The sequence below is a fragment of the Thermobia domestica genome, chromosome 17 (assembly GCF_964235325.1).
Source record: "Thermobia domestica chromosome 17, izTheDome1.hap1.1, whole genome shotgun sequence".
Classification (NCBI taxonomy): Eukaryota; Metazoa; Arthropoda; class Insecta; order Zygentoma; family Lepismatidae; genus Thermobia; species Thermobia domestica.
This window is the reverse complement of record NC_137470.1, coordinates 179,257,824-179,275,949: the sequence shown is the minus strand read 5'-3', so window position 1 is coordinate 179,275,949 and position 18,126 is coordinate 179,257,824. Positions and strand designations below refer to the sequence as shown.

Genomic DNA, 18,126 nt, shown 5'->3' with positions numbered 1-18,126 from the left:
TGTTACAAAAACATGAACAAATATTAAAAGAATCAAATTAGTTATGGTCATTTCTCTAAGATAATGAAGCAGATTTTGCAAATCAGATTTTACTTTTAAAAATCCTCTTACACAACAAGTGGGTGAGTTAGTAAAACGCTTTGATACTTTTAGAAAAAGAGAGAGAGAGAGAGCCCATGCACAATTCCTAAATCTAAAACCCATTAATAATAACAAAAATAATTTATAAAAAAAAAAAAATCGGAATGAAATCGACTACATGTTCGATCTATTAAAGAGAGCGATCAACCATGACCTGCTCTTCCCGCTCTGGTTTTTGTGGGTGTGTGTCTGTGTTATGTGATCGCGGTAAAATAAGAAATTTAGAAAACGAAAAAAACAAAATGAGGTATCACCAAGAATAGAAAATCAGAAAGCAGGTAAAAACACTCGTCAGTTAGTGAAAGGTTTTGCGTTTCAACACAACTGTCCAATTCGGTCCTTCATATTTTTATTCTGTCTTGTTCTATTGTATTCGACGTGATATAAGAAACACATACTTTTATGGACATATCTTAGTGGTTCTGAGTGTATTCGGTAATACTCTCGAGTTGAGCTTCTTTTTTGGAGGACTTGTATCACAGTATTTGGCGGAGAATTACCAGAATACCATGCACAAAATGCTAAAGATTACGGTAAGAAAAGTTTTGTTTTGTTTGTGTGACACTTCAGTTTGGCCGTGCTTCTTTGATTATAGTTTTTTTTTTCAAAAATAACAAAATAAAGTAAAATAAAATAAAATAAAAATCAGTCACATTGAGATATACGAAAACTTATTTACGGGAAATGCGAAAACTTGGCATGTAGTAAAAATTACATATGAAACTTTATGGTGTGCAAGACTTCAGTTTTTGAGTTATAGGATATCGAAATTGGATAGTCAAGTTGTCAAGTTTTCAAGGAAAAAAAAAAGAGAGAAAGAAAGAAATAGAAGCAAATTTTCCAAGTGATCAGTGTTGGCAGATCTGAATATTGAAATGTAAAGAGGTTGTGCTTCAAAAAAAGGGGATTTGAGCTATTTGTAGCCCAAACCTAAAAATGAAAAATTTTACAGCTATACACTTATGTAAACAGGATATATATATATATATATATATATATATATATATATATATATATATATATATATATATATATATATATATATTAAATTTAACAGAAACACTTGGAGTTCGAAATATGTTTGGGTTGGCAACAGACAGATGATGACCGCAGCTTTGGACTGTTTGGCGGTGGTGTCTTACAACAATATATTTAAGTGAATTTTGTGTCATCTGAAATACACTTTACAATGTTTACAGTATGTTTTTCCATGGGTGCCCGAAGGTGGGGACAGTGTGGGGCCCAGCCCCCTTGGCTCACGAAAATGTATATGCAATATAGCAATTCACTTATATTAAATACTAGAAAAAAACAGACGTAATATAGTAACCATGGAGATGCCCCCTAGAAAATTTTTGTCTGGCGCCCCTGTGCTTTTTCACTCTTATTTCTCACTTTTTTTATTCTTTTGCTAAATTGGAGCCATGCATTTTGAAGTTCTTTATTATAACTTCACTTACTCATTATGTTAGTATGGATAACACAGTAACACAATTAAATTTGCTATGTACATCTTTACGCATCTTAGTACAAGTATTAGGCCTATGTATTAACTGAAACAGTAAAACGTCAGTGATACTATAACAGTACAAACTAAACAAACGTTCTGTGTTGTCAAATCTGGAGATTAAAATGTTCTAAAACAAGTTATTGAACTACTATCGAACATGTTGGTTTTAGTAAAATAATTGTTTATTGTAAATAGAATAAATAGACCTACTCAACAATAAAAAATTTTATTGTAATACATAAAATCATGAAAATAAGAAAAAAAGAGCTGATTTTTGAAGAGTTAGAGGGAAACAGGGGGTTATGGAATACCATTTACATATGTCAAAATAACTGTCCGAGGATTCATGTTAAATAAATAGTTACTATATAGGCTTGAAGGATATTTAATGAGGACTATAATATAACAGCTTGAAGTTCCTAGCAGGTATAGCAAGAACATAAAAGTAACCAGTTGAGAATGCTCCAAGAGCATTGGCAGAACGAACTTAAAAAGAATGGAGAGATGGAGCGGGAAAGATAACAGTGATAGTTCCTACATGTAAATCACCTTCTTCTGTTTCTCGCAAAAATTAGCAAAATATCATTTCTGTATGTCTTACAGTTCTCGAGATATGGCTGCTTAAATATCTAGAAATTCGAAATTTTTTGGCCAATCTCTGGGGAAGATTGACCAGTTAGCCAATAGATAGTTAGTCGGTGGCCACCGGTTACTATTTCGTACCAAATATATACTGTCCTCTTAGGTATTGATCAACATCATCTTTCTACAACTTATGGTTCCCGAGCTATGGCTCCTTAAATATGTAGAAATTGGCCATTTTTGGTCAATAACACGGGAACGGTAGGTCATAGAGAGATGATATTGGTGTTAGTCTATATCTATGAGGATGGTAAACATTTTGGTACCGATAATAATTGGTGGCCACTGGTCAACTGGCCAGTGGCCAGTCGGACAGTGACCACTGGGTTCTATTTGGTGCCAAAATATTTACCATCTTTTTAGATATTGATCAACACCAATATGATCTCTCTATGACTGACGGTTCCCGAGATGTGGCTCCTTAAATCTTTGGAAGTCGGACATTTTTTGGCGAATATTTTGGGAACGGTAAGGGTGACGCGAAAAATTTAGTCACTTTCTCTGACAGTTTTTGATTCTCTATCAAATGCAGGGTTCAAAATTGAAAAAAAAATCGCAAATAATTCACAGACTCACAGACAGGCACACAGACATAGGGAATTCAATAACAAAATTTTTAAGTTCGTCGAAAATACTAAATGTAGAAAAAAGGCGAGTGATATGAAATAGGGATGGGCGTATGGAACAGTAGCGAAGTACATTATAAATTACTGTTTTTTTAAGAAAAAGTACATATAAATTGTGCATCTTTTCGCAACTCGCATACTCTTCACGTTCTTACTTGCATATATAGATGTCCTTTTCGGATAAAGCACACTCTTCATGAGCCCACATTGAACAAATCACGCACTTAATCCAAACTTCCACACGAGCATCGTCAATAAACTTACTCTCACAAATGATGCATGTAACATCTCCATCTTCTGCTTGTATGCACAGACCCACGATCTCTCCATCACTGGTAACTTGAAGATGCAGTTCATCAGATTAACTACTAGAATCAGTAGATGAAGATGGTTCCATTAACTTCTGCATCTTCTTCGGAAAAGCACGTTTTTAAGAAGGACCATTGGCGCCAAGCCTGGATTTTCGTCTGTCATGCGAACGTGCTACGTGTTCCTTGTATGGCGAAGAAGTCGAAACATGCGCTGAGCAACTTGGACGTCTGGGTGTAGATGGCTTGCTTTTCTGCGATGGTGCTGGTGAAATGTCATATTGAGGGATAGATGAGCTTGTCGACGGTCCTGAAGATAAGAAGCTTCCAGCGAAGTGATGCATTGTTGAGAGAACACTTCGTGAACACTTTTAATGACCAAAAGGATTGAATCTATTATACCGCTTCTAATAGACAAGTCTATAGTCTATTCTATTCATCCAAATATATGTACTTAGCTACCTACTGTAACCTTCACATTTTTGATGAAATCCAAGTTAAACTGTGAGCCGATTTCGTCTATGAAAATCGCCAGTTGTGATGCAAAAAGTTTCTGGGCACGAAAAAGAAAAAAAAATATCTACTCTAATCTTCAAGCCTCAGATAAAACCTCAAACAGTGGTTCGGATCCCACGTAAACAGTAGATCCAGTCCTACATAACCCAGTGTTGACACAGAAAGTTAAACTCTAAATAAACAATCAAATAAAACACGACTACCAACAATAGAAGTATTCCATAACCCCCTCCCATGGCCATTTTGTAAAACACTCACATCTCAAATAAGTCGTGTACACAACGTGACATGTCGTTCTGTTCCATAGAAACACAACACAAGGCGCACACACTACTGTATAGTTAGTATTTAATTTGCAAAATAAGTAACGAAAACTTACCTGCAAAAGTTTTTCGAAGGCGCAAATTTATAAAAGACAAATGGCAGCATGTCATTCACCAGCAACAAGAAGCATAATTCTGCCACGTCGTGAAGCTTCTTCGAGGATATAGTTTCGCTTATCTCCGCGAATGTACAACACACAATAGAGGCAATAAACCACGATTCCAAAGCCCCATCCCTCCTCTATAACCCCTTGTTTTCCTCTATAACCTGCAGATAATCAAAAGTAGCCCAAAAGTAGCGTGTAGCTCAATTTGAAATTTTTGTAGCGAAAGCACTTAAAAATAGCCCAATTCGAAACTTGAAGCCCATTCTGATAACACTCTATGTCAGCCTTTCCCAACCTTTTTCAACTTGCGGCACACTACAGGTGTAACTTGAATTTTCGCAGCACACTCATGTAGACATTATTATTATTATTTGTAAATATAAAATACCGTCGTAATTTATTTCTGTGATTACTGATCTCCTCACAGAGAAGAAAGCTCGATGACTGGTTTTCGGTAAATTATTATGCTTAGTTTTCATTCTAATTTAAAAATAGAAAACAATTGCAATGAGATATAAGACTCAGGATTTTAAAAATACACTTTCTTTTTGAAAAACTGTATCCAACCTTTCACTAAGAAGGAAGATCACTAACTAACGAACGAACAAACAAATCTTTTTTACTTTTAAAACACATTTTTATGCATGTTAGCTTTGTCGAAAAGATTTAATAATATTAAGGAACAGTCTGCAACAATAAAGGAGCAATAATGGTCATAACAATGATAAATACTTTTTTCAACATTAAAAATGTACAGAAAAGTAACCAAGTATGAAAATTAAAATTGTAGATTCATAGTAGAGGTTCATAATAATCTAAAATACAAATATACATTTTCCCATTGCAATTTGATTGCCATGAATTAATAATTTTATTTCGATTTCCTCGCGGCACACCGGTTGAGAAACGCTGCTCTATGTGATCCATAAGGCTCATCCAATCTTGAGCCAACTTGGCATGCTAGTATATCATAGTATGTATACTTTCAGTTGCTGAGGGAGACGATGAAAAAGAAAGTGAATAATAAATGAAGTGGAGTGAAAATGTGGGAGGAAACGGGAGTACCACGAGATAGCCCACGAACACAATGTTGCTCATATGGTGGATATGAACAACACCCAAGTAAGTTTGTGGTGGACAACAGCGTATCCCTGGGTTTTCTCTGTTACTGACGTTTCCTCCCACATTCTATTTCCACATTCTTCCATCATCATTCACTTGCCTTACTTATCGTCCCGCTTAGCCTAAAGGTCATAATTGTGAGACGTTAAACTGAAAGATTTCATTTTATTCTATTTTGCTGATATTCCCATGTCTTTAAGATTCAGTTGTTAGACATAACCACATTGCCGGGTCGGTTGACGGTCTGACACACCAAACTTGTTTGAGTCTTCACTTGCATTGCTTGAAGCTTTAAAAATAAATAAGTGAAATAATTTTTTTTAAAAATAGATAAGCTAATCACAAAAAATCATATATTTACACCATTACCATTATATATTAAAATTGGCCTTCGGCTAGCTGTGGGCTCTGCCCTCGTACCTCGTACCTCTTAAACCCACAATTCTACGGAATTTCAAGTTTCTTTCCCTACTTCAGCTATCCAAAAGATAAGATTTTGTATCCTAAGAAAACGCCCATTTAAATAACATGAAGATTTCTTCATCCCCCTTCACACCCCTTAAAAACTAAAAATTTTCACTTTTAGGAATTTCCTTGTGGGTTAGTACAGGAAGGCTACAATCATGCCAAATTTCATCATTGTAATCCTGCCGAAAGTGCCTAAACAATTTCAGGTGAAGAAGATGCCCATATAAATAGCATGGGGAAGATTTTTCAGTTCCCCATAAAACCACTCTTAAGTTTATTTTATTTATTTATTTATTTATTTATTTATTGGCGATATACTTATTTGACGCTAACGAAAACGTATAAGCGTACCGAATTAGAAGTCTTTATTCCGATTCCTCGTGCATATAATATGGTGTTACATTTCCCTCCCAAAAAATCCCATTTAAATATCATGGGGAAATTCTTCAAACCCACTTTAGACCCCCTAAAAATTAAAAAAAATAAATATGTATATATATTCACTCTTTTGGCAATTTTCCTATCGGCTAGTCCCAGAAACCTACAATCAAGTCCAATTTTGACTTTACGCGTCAACAGAAAGTACCCATTTATTTTGTCAGATCATGTAGTTTTATATGTAGTTGGCATAGTAGGATTTCATATCGCTGGTTTTCGTATTAAGAATTCATATGGGCGAGATGGGAACAAAGCCAAATACTTTTCCGAAGCACTTCGTACATGTTATGTTGATTTTAAGAAGTGGGTTATGTTTGCTCATTGAGAGTAGTATTCTGATATATATACAATAATCCTTTTAGAAAAAAAAAAAGAAAAAAAAACTTAATATACAAGTTATTTTAATACGACTATAGGTTATAAAATTGGCCTGTACAAGCAATTCGCTTTAATATTTCAAAGAAGTTAGCTATTACTTATAATTTGAATTTTAGATAAATAGTCCGACTGCAGAACCTGTAAACTTCATCAGAAAAGAAACTCGGTAAATCAGAAAAAAATATTACTTGTCAGATCATCTCACAAAAAATGAAACAGGTATGTTGTCTTTCTGTAAGAAAAAGAAAACGCTTGCGCTGTGTAGATTCGTTTTAAACGATTAAAGGCGTGAAATTTGTGATTAAAACTTTAGTATATAAATTGGATTTAAAATTTAATTTAACGTGTTATGTAACTTCACGATAGAGTTGATGCGTTTTTCAACTAGAAAAAAACTGCCACCGTGAAATTGTTTTATTCCGCGAACAACGCTATTTCATCAATTTAATCTGTTTCTGAACAAACGCATTAGGTAAACAAATTTGCTTTACATAAGAGGAAGTTCCTTTTTTTCCCTAATTTTAAACTATTAGCCATGGGTGCCAAAGTCAAGAAAGTGTGGAACCTTCACGGCCTGTTCCGAAAATGAGAACTTTCACTTTACATTTGAAAGGGAGAAATTGCTACCTTACTTACGTCAATATATGAATATACAAATATTGTCATTAATGAAACATTTATATGCAAAATAGAACTACTAAATATAGCCAGAAAATTTTTCATCTAATCTAGACACAGTGGGGTTATAATAAAAACCACGAACATGGACACGGTAAAGGCATAGTGCAAAGCTACCAAAGAATTGTTCTTATAAAGATTGTCTTGTAAAGAATGCAACTTTTGAGTGCATAATAACATTCAAATTTATTAGTGAAATTAAGTAATTTACACGTTACATATTTATATATTTTTGCAGTGTATTCTACCTGTAATGATACATGAAATATGCTATTACCAAATTCCCTTCAACATTCTACAGACACACTGTCGTTCTTTCAATGAAATTTTCCATAACTATTCTGCATACTTGCACCTCTACTTCTGAAATTACACACTGAATCTCGGCCTTGACCTCTGAAAGTGATCGTAGCTTGTTGGCGTACACAGACTTCAAATAATTCCACAGAAAAAATTGCATGGTGTCAAATCTCAAAATCTGGATTGCCAATTCTCGTCACCGTTCCGAGAAATCACCCAGCCAAGGAAACTCTCTCGTAAGAGGTCTATTGTCGCAACTGATGTGTGTTAGGTTACTAAGTATTGTTGAAACTGTACTTCCTCAGCATTCATACGATTGAGTTCAGACCACAAAAACTCTCGTAACATATTGCAGTACGGTTCGTCGTTCACTGTTAATGCGTTTTCGGTGCCATCTTTATCACTTACAAGGCTGGGTACCCAGGTGTAACACGCCGATTGTGATAAGATTGCGCAGATATAAAGAATATCGAAAAAGAAGCGACATGTATTTTTTTTTTTTTATTTTTATATCGGCCAACAAGCACATTGAAAGGTTCAAATAGGGACATAAAAATGGGGTCAAAATGAGATTATGTGGAATATAGCGAGAACGAGAAGAGATATAGGAAATGTTTAAATGTACGAAATACTACCCATAGTCAGCGCGATTCAATGAGGTAGAATGCACCCATGAGAAGAGAGCAGAACATCCGAAAATGGACCAATCACATGTACAACATTGTCAAATGTGTTACGGAAATGAGCAAAAAAGGTGATAAGGAGCAGGAAGAAAGAAGAAACGAAAACAGAGAATGCGTGTTTTTGCTTTGGGTGCATATGTTGCCCGTATGCGAAAGAGACGCAGATTTATCTCAATGCCCGAAGATGGGATAACACGCAAGAAGGATGCAAACGCCGTTCATATAGACAGCCAGCGAGACAGTACTGCACGGTGGGTTGCATATATCGCGTAATGAGAACAACAATGAGATCGATGTTGGAAACGAAAATGTGTGTAGGCAGTAGTAATACAAAAACAAAATTGTTACTATTACTGTTATGTTGTATGCGTATTTTCGTAGTGATATAATGTTGATACTCATGTGTGGTACTGATATTACTGTTGCCGTTTATCTTACGTATGTGGACTACCTGCTATTACATTCTACTGTGCCATGAATTTTTGTTCCCATTACCCGATATATGCAACCCACTGTGCAGTACTGTCTCGTTGGCTGTCTATATGAACGGCGTTTGCATCCTTCCTGCGTGTTATCCCATTTTCGGGCATTGAGATAAATCTGCGTCTCTTTCGCATACGGGCAATATATGCACCCAAAGCAAAAACACGTATTTTCTGTTTTCGTTTCTTCTTTCTTCCTGCTCATTATCACCTTTTTCGCTCATTTCCGTAACACATTATGACAATGTTGTACACGTGATTGGTCCATTTCAGGATGTTCTGCTCTCTTCTCACGGGTGCGTTCTACCTTATTGAATTGCGTCGACTATGGGTAGTATTTCGTATGTTTAACCTTTTCCGATATCTCTTCTCGTTCTCGCTATATTCTATATAATCTCATTTTGACCCCATTTTAATGCACCCATTTAACCCTTTCAATGCACTTGTTGGCCGATATAAAAAAATACTTGTCGCTTTATTTTCAATGTTCTTTATGTCTGTGCAATCTTATCACAATCGATGTGTTACACCTGGGTACCCTGCCTTGTTAGCAACATTATCACTCACGATGGCGTTGTTTTGAGCAGTACCACTAGTCTGAGGACACCCCAAAGTTGCACAACCGATCTTTTTTTTTAATTTAGTAGTCATTCTCATTACAGTCGACTTATTCGGTGCATTATATTGACCAAACATTCCACGGAGTTTGTGAACCGTTTCTGCACAACATCACTGTGACAACACGGGATTTCGTCGTGAAGCACTTCATTTCTACCCGTACAAAAAAACAGATGCTTTACACGAATATAGAATTGCTTTCCGTCAAGTGTGATACCTCGGAAGAATTCGGTACGTTTCGTGGAGCTGCCTTCCGAACGCAAACTTTAGGAAACATGAAAGAGCAGGAGTGCACCAACAATGTTCCCAAACTTAGAAAACATGGCAAACAAGCGACAAAAAAACAACATGTAGGGAACAATTAACAAGAACACTTACAGTTATTCGAATTAAATAATAACAACAGCAATAACAACAAAATAAAACTCAGTGGCAATCCAACTAGGCTGCACTCTCAATAAATGCTCTCCGTATAGCACGAGGAATGACACTGGCAAAATTTCACGGCTGGTGCTTGACGACTGGGACACACCCTTCAGTTCTATTGGAGGGTGAAATTGGCAAATCTAGGTCAAGCTTCACCACTCCTCGCAATCACTATACTAACCACGAACATTGTATATGAAAACCGTGTAACGCTCAGTGCTGCCAGCTTGCTAGAACATAAATGGCAGCCATTTCCAAAGTTGCGCTCTTTAGGTGACAAACTTTATAGATATATTAATGATTAACTTCAGATATATAAGAGGAACAGAGAGAGTCAATAATGCTGTTAAAGTTGTCGGAATATTTTTTTCTCGTGCAATTTGAATATTCGAATATAATTCAAGTACTTGGGATCGATACTGCAGAAAAATGCAGAAATAGAAGAAGATGTAACCAGCAGAACTAGTAACGATTGGCGAAAATGAAGAGAAGCGGAAGGAGTATTGTGAGACCATAGAGTACCAATAAGAAAAAAAAAAGTTTACAGCAGTGAGACCTGCCGTATTATACGGAGTGAAATGTTGGACGACGAAGAAGAAGAGAAAGGAACACAAGCTGAATGTTGCGGAGATGAAAATGCTGCGGTGGTTTTGTGGAGTGACGCGGGAGGACAAAATTAAGAATGAAATGATTCGGAGAGCAGTAAAGGTGAACTGCAAGAAAGTAGACTGAGATGATCTGGGCATGTAAGAAGACCTTTGGAATACGTAACGCACCGAGTAGATGCTATAGAACTGAATGGATAACGAGTCGGAGATCGGTCAAAGAAGAAGTGGGGAATTAAGAATGATATGGTCCACTGTAGTGTCACAGCGGATAAGACCAAGATAGACCAAGGATGTTATAAAATACAGGATCTGCCCATACGTATCTTCATCCTATGAACTCAATGAAGCCAAAAAAACAACCGAGCATCGTCTAAGCCGGCACGACTCATAGGCTACTCTCGTTTCCGCCATGATTGTTGGCTCGAAACATCGCGATCTTAGTGGCGCGGAGTGGGCAGAGTAAGTGTGACGAAGCTGTGACGTATGGCTTCACGATTTTGTTACAAACACCGTGCTCGGGGGTTTTCTCGGGGTTCTTCCGTTTCCGCTCACTTTCTTAATTCCACCATTTCACTCATCTCTCATCATCACCGTCTCTTTCAGCCTAACCGGCATAACTGTGGGAAGTAAAACTTAAAGATTTCATTTCATTTTTTAATTTCACGATTTTGTTGTAGGTTCAGATCCTCTATTTTATAACATTCTTGAGATAGACACAGGAGGACGACAGTGATTCGGAAAGCCAACCCCTGCTAACTGGGAAAAACGCTTAGAAAAAGAAGAAGAAGAAGAAGAAGAAGAAGAAGAAGAAGAAATTCGACTAATTATGCGTTATTTGATTTATGAATGTATTTATTGACTGATGACTTGTTTTACGTAACGAGGTTAATCTTATGGAACTTTCTTCAAACACTTAACTACTTGCATACATTGTTTTAAAATACATTAACACACAACAATTATTAACAATTACAACAGAAAAGGAATTTAGCCCAGATATGAAAAAGAATATGTCACCTAAGAAAATAATTAAATACTGCAAAACATAAAATGAAACTGAAAAAAAAATAAAGAAAGCAAACTTATATGTAGAAAGATCACAATCTAAGTAAAAAGTAAGGTGGGGAAATATGAATTAAGTATTGTATGTTGTTGTAACATAAAGGTAAATACACATAAGCTGTAGAAATTGACAATTGAACTACTAGCTGAATTACTAATTGAGTGTGTCTTCATTTATAGGTAGTTAATAATTTGGTAAGTCTAAGACGGCTTATGCGTTACTCATTTCCTTTTTACCTTTGTCTAAGAGAAGAGCGGAGGCACAGCGGGCCAGTGTTAGAGCGCTTACCTCTGGTGGGTGCAGTCTCTGGTTCGATTCCCTGTCAATGAGTTTTGTGGTGGACAACATCGTGTCCGTGGGTTTTCTCAGGGTACTCCAGTTTCATTCCACGTTCTCATTCCATCATGTCTTCCATCATCGTTCATTTGCCTCACTCACTGACTCCCTTAGCCTGAACGGCATAATCGTGGGACGTTAAACTGAAAAGAAGGAAAGAGATGAAAATTAAAATGTTTTATTTTTAATTTGGCAACTGTTGATAGGATATGTATTGACTGACATTGTTCCAAAAATCGTTATCTGAAAAATTATTAGAATTTTCTCCCCCACCATTTCTAGCTCCCTCACATTCGTCTTCCGCTCGACCCAGCTAATTCTCTCCATTCTTCTCCACACCCACATTTCGAAAGCTTTCACTCGTTTTTCATCACTTTCGCGTAATGACCATGTTTCTGTCCCATACAGTACAACACTCCGCAAGAAGCATTTTATGAGGTCTTTTTCTCGACTCTTTATTCAAGCTCCCACAAAATTCCATTTTCTTCCTCCTAAAGGCTTCTTTAGTCATTCCTATTCTTGCTTTCGTTTCACATTCACGCTTCATATAATCACTAATAATAATACCCAAGTATTCAAAGGTTACCTGTTCTATTTTCTCCCCTCCTACTTCTACATTTAACACTCGTCGCTTCGTTTCAATCATAATGGCTGTTGTCTTTCTCACATTTATTTTCATCCCATATTCTTCACAGCCCTTTCTCAAGCTTTCTAATATCTTTATTGATTTTCTCTTCAGATTCCGCAACAAGCGCCATATCATCTGCAAAACCTATAAAATCTAATCATTTTAACTCCTACTGATATGTTGTCTTCATTTTGTAGCCTCTTTTCCACTTCCTCTTCTAGATAGATGTTAAAGAATGTAGGCGAGAGACACATTCCTTTTCGAACTCCCTTTCCAATTGCACTCATTTCTGTCATTTCCTCCCCTATTCTAATACTTACTTGTTGGTTCTTATGTAAATTTCTTTGAGTTCTTAAGATTATCACATTAAAGAAAAATAATAAATGAAAAAAGAATATTAGCATGTAATATCCATTGTGTACGGTTAGTAATTCTAGTGTTTAATATTTTAAAATTTCAATATTCCTTTCATTAGAAAGATATATTTCAAAATTTCATCACGTTCCATGAACAAATTATTTTTTACAATAATTCAAAGCAAAATAATAAAACAAAAAGAGGCATTCTTGTTGCAAATAACTGATTCATGTTCTACACAAGTTACGCTGCTTATATAACAAAACTAGTTGAGCAAAAATATCACAACAATTGCACACTTGAAGTGGTATATCAAATAGTTGCATGCAAATGTGTCTTTCTGCATTTAACAAAAATAAAAGAAGTGTGTTTTAACTCTCTTTTTTTTTTATCTGTACAACTGTTGGGATCAGATAGAACCGCGAACTTTCTCCGCTTACATTTTTGCACATGCAATCTTCTTATTTCAATCAATCTTTTTAACCATGAAAAAACAAAATGGTAACTTTACTACCTTTTGTTTGTGGTTAAAGGACCAAATTTCTAAATGAAGTCATTATCTTCGTGCATCAGTTATTTTACATTTTAGTGTAGTCCCAGGTGTGTCAATCTTCATTACACAAATAACTGACTTCTGTTTTTCTATTCAGAAAATTATAGGTTTATTTTATATTTAGTTATTATTCCCAAGTGGTTTTGAACATTTTCTCTCGTGTATTTGTGTGTGAAGTGAGAGGTTCGAGGTACGTCTTTTATGCGCGTATGTGTTGTTTCATTTGCTCAGTGAAGTAAGTGTCTCCCTAAGTTTGTAATTACGATTGACTATTTTTTTCTTCACTTTCAAACTGTGCTATACGTACGGATGGGAATTATTGTAGAACAGCTATGTCTATTTGTTCGTCTATCGAAAGATATCACAGACAAGGGAGCACTATTTCTCAAATTAAAACAAAGCGAAAATGCTATATAGGACCGCAACCAGCCACAGAGGTTTGGGGAACATAAGCAAGTCAGGGGGGGAGCAAGTCATTAAAAATTCTCTTACAAATAGCTAAATTGTTTTTTTTTTTTTTTTGTATTAATAATAGCATTTCTTGTTAAGGTCTCTAGGGGCCGCGGAAAGTTTAGGGGACCAAAGCCTCCCTAGCCCCCCTCTGGTTGCGGGCCTGTTGCTTAATAATGGTATACCCTCCGTAACCTTCAGCCACTATTGAGAATCAAAATTTTCACTCTGTGGCAACGTTGTACATTAACTTGGAGCCACTAGCATTACTCTGCGAATCCATCAAGCAGCTAGGCTACATCGATTGTTGTACTAAGAAGTGTTGTTAGTGCCAAAGTCTATCGACTTTAACTGCCATCTGGAAAGAATCGATGCAACTATTTGATGGATTGGTAGATCTAGTCTCTGGTTCTTTATCTGCGACGTTGTGGCATAGTGCAATTCGCGTCTCCATACGAGGATTCAAAAGGCATAACAATTATAGGTACACAATACTCCTATCTAACATCAACTCTAATAAAAATCAGTAAGTAAACGATTCTCCTTTCAATTTGTCTCTTCTTTGACTTCCTTTATAAAAGTCAATATTATAAGAATGTAGCTATGTCATTCTTGTAATATATACGTGAGAAAACTTAAAAGAACTGAATGATTATTGAAAGTAAATCATTACAAAATATTTGGTGAAATGCTAATGAGTGAGGAAAAGGTAAAACCTGTAGAAAATCCTCAGAAACAGATTTATCTACCACAAACTCAGACAATCTGCGATCAAACCAGGAATCTATCCTATTAGAGATGTCCGTTCCACCACTTGAGCCATGCGATCAAATCGGAGTTAAGGAAAGTCTTGGAACCTGATTCTATAATATACAGGTATATATATCTCTATATCTATCTATCTATCTATCTATCTATCTATCTATCTATATCTATATCTATATCTATATCTATATCTATATATATATATATATATATATATATATATATATACACCATATATAGGATGTCTAGGATGTTAAGTAATGCATTCAGTGTAATTCCGCAGGGAATCGAACTCGACACCACGTGCACCAAAGGCATAACTTCCAGCCGCTAGACAATGAAATGAAATGAAATCTTTGAGTTTTACGTCCCACGGTTATGCCGGTTAGGCTAAAGGAGACGGTGATAATGAGAGATGAGTGAAATGGTGGAATGAAGAAAGTGGGAGGAAACGGGAGTACCCCGAGAAAACCCACGAGCACGGTGTTTGTCCACCACAAAGTTCACTTGGCGGGGGCTGGGATCGAACCCGGGACCCCAAGCACCAGAGGTGAACGCTCTACCACTGAGCCACCGCGCCCCCCTCGCTAGACAATGATAAAGGTTATGAATTGATTTAATACAATATTGAACTGCATAAAGTGCGAAAATGGAAGTACTCAAAAGATCTATGAATAACACTATTATGTATTCATTTGTATACAATAACACTTCCTTTAGAGCACCCATGCCACGCAGGACGTAGTATCTCACCAAATTAACAAAACTGAAACTAATATTTCGGAAATTTAGAACTGACAAATTGTCCCAGGATTTTTGTAAACTAAAACTTGTAGAGCAGAGGTAATGAGTTTGGGACTTGGGCTGCTTTGTCAATGAAAGGGAGCATATTTAAATCGATTGAATTGGTTGTGATGAGATTAGAGGGATGATTAAAGGGAGAATTGATTGTGATGTTAGGGAACGAAAAATAGTCAAAGAAAATAAGGATTTGTTTGGGATAAGAATAGTCTACAGAGCACTTGCCTCATGTTCTTGGGGTTTCTCCAACGATGACTCTTTCGGTGTATTTTTGCTCTCTCTCTCTGGCACATGTTTCCAGGTAATCGGTGGACAGACGGCTATAAAGGCGCGAATAGATACAGTAGAAGTCCGGCGCGGACATTGGGAGCAACTGAAAAAAATGAAATGAAATCTTTGAGTTTTACGTCCCACGGTTATGAGGGCCAGGCTAAAGGAGACGGTGATGATGAGTGATGAATGAAATGGTGGAATGAAGAAAGTGGGAGAAAACGGGAGAACCCCGAGAAAACCCACGCACACGGTGTTTGTCCACCACAAAGTTCACTTGGCGGGGGCAGAGATCGAACCCGGGACTCCAAGCACCAGAAGTGAACGCTGTATCACTGAGCCACCGCGGCCCCAAAGGGAGCAACTGACACTTAAGCGACGATGAAGTTAATCAATATAAATACGCTCTCTCAAATGTCGTTCATTCTTGTCAGAAATTCAAAGACATGATTACAGATATTACTCTTACTTAATATGGGTGAGATTCGGACTTCAAAACTCAAAATCGTGATTCGCGCCTCTACATCTTCGTCGTAGCTAAACTCATCTTCAACATCCACATATCATCATCCTTCCTTCGTTTTCGTTCGGTGGCCTCGGTCATTGTCATCTCAGTTCATTTAATGGATAATACAGGTATAAGGTGAGTAGATTAACGTCAAACATGGCAATTCCTAGCACGTGAACAAAGGAAGCAATCTGCAGTTTTATTGATGAAGAAATGCATAAAAGAAAACGAGTCAACACAAAATATTTATATATATATATATATCTGGAATATAATTGAACTGTTAGTTACTCTGAAAGGAAAAGAAATTTAAATATAAGAATTACATTGATTTGATAATAACAATTCACCGTCCTTGATTTCAAATAAATAATGTTTGTTATCTTGGCAGAATTTCAGTTCAATATATTATTTCTAAAATTTTGAATTATTATACACAATACTTTTACATTATTATATTTTAAGATGAAATCTAAAGTACACGTAATTTCATTGGATGTCATAACCAAGTATGTTTTTTTTTTTTTTATTCTTTGTTTATTAATTTTGTATCAAATGCAAGTTCAAAATCTTGATCGAAAAGTTCTCGGAATTCACTCACAAAATTAAAAATACAAATTTATTTCTGAAAATAATTATTATCCACTTCGAAACAATCCCCATCGACTGCAACGCACTTATGCTGGTGCTTTATCCAATTCTCAAAACATTTGTGGTACTCGATTTTCGGTATGTCTATCACGGACGTCTTCGATTTTCGTATTATCTCCTCTCCGCTGTTAAATCGCGTTCCCTATAATGGTTTCTTAAGCCTAGAAAACATAAAAGGGTTGCACGGAGCTAAATATGGTGAATTCGGAGGCTCCGATTGGTATTAGTTAAGTTTTTGGTGATAAACTCGCAGATAATGATAGCATTGTGCGACGCTGCGTTGTCATGGTGCAAAATCCACGAATCGTTTCTTCAGAAATATTTTCTTTTTAGGCGAATTGTTTCACGCAAATGCTACATAACGGCCAAATATTACTCCTTGTTGACTGTTTGGCAGAAATTCATGATGTACAACACCGTTGAAATCCATGAAAACAACGACCATAATATTTTTCGACTGAAAACGATGTTTTTTTTTGTCTCATTTGGTGCTCACCACTCGTAAACACCTGTGTTTTTATAGCATCAATTCCGAAACACTTTTGGAACATTTCCAAAGTCTTTGCACCATTAAATCAATTTTTGTCGCACACACTTCTTGTTGCAAAATTAACTCCATTCCTAAAATCGAAACATGCAGTCAAAGAGATGTACTTAGCACTGTGTCACTTTCACAAATGGCAAACTATGAGTTCAAATTGGGAGGGAATATTGCTGACACGTGCGGCAACAAACCTAAAGAGAAAAAGTCAAATCAGGTGACTGAGAGCGCCACACGGTGGCGATTTCGGGAACTTTTTGATCAAGGTAGTATACTCGTACTTTGAGGCTATCCGTATACTGATCCGGCATAACCGTGGGACGTAAAACTCAAAGATTTCATTTCATTTTTCCGTATACTGATCATAAAATACCCCAACTGAGCTGAGGCAGAGCGAGGCAGGGGAGTATATAAAGAGGCCTGAGTGTCTCAATGACATTGGGGAGTCTTTGTCTAGCACTTGTTCCGGTGAGTATACGTTACGAGGCTTTGTTGCATTGTTCACAATTTAATACCTGTACTGCGCCTCGGCTTGGCTAAACTTACCTCTGGTCAATATGTGGATAGCCTAACATTGACATTATATCACATGCAAAGGTTTTATGAAAAGTTGGTGGTAAAAGAATATATGAAGTAACGTACTGTAAACAAGAACACAATAAACAGGGAAAACTAAAGCCCATTTATTACTAATGGCGGGCTGGGTTTCCTTGCAGGTGGGATGCCGGATAATGGAATTAGACTGGATCCCATATTTAAAGTTGCACGTTATGTTCCCATAACTTTCTGTTACTACTATAGCGTGGTGCTGAGTGATATACTGGCTAGG

General features: G+C 36.4%; 1 long non-coding RNA gene across 1 annotated transcript in view; it reads left to right on the top strand.

The window, feature by feature from the left end:
- Window positions 1-481: 481 nt before the first annotated feature.
- The window catches only part of LOC145674522 (uncharacterized), a 71,933-nt gene continuing 54,288 nt past the window's right edge, over window positions 482-18,126 (top strand). The window contains exon 1 of the long non-coding RNA XR_014128963.1: window positions 482-674. This is a non-coding gene — a long non-coding RNA (uncharacterized LOC145674522). The remainder of the gene's footprint in view (window positions 675-18,126) is intronic.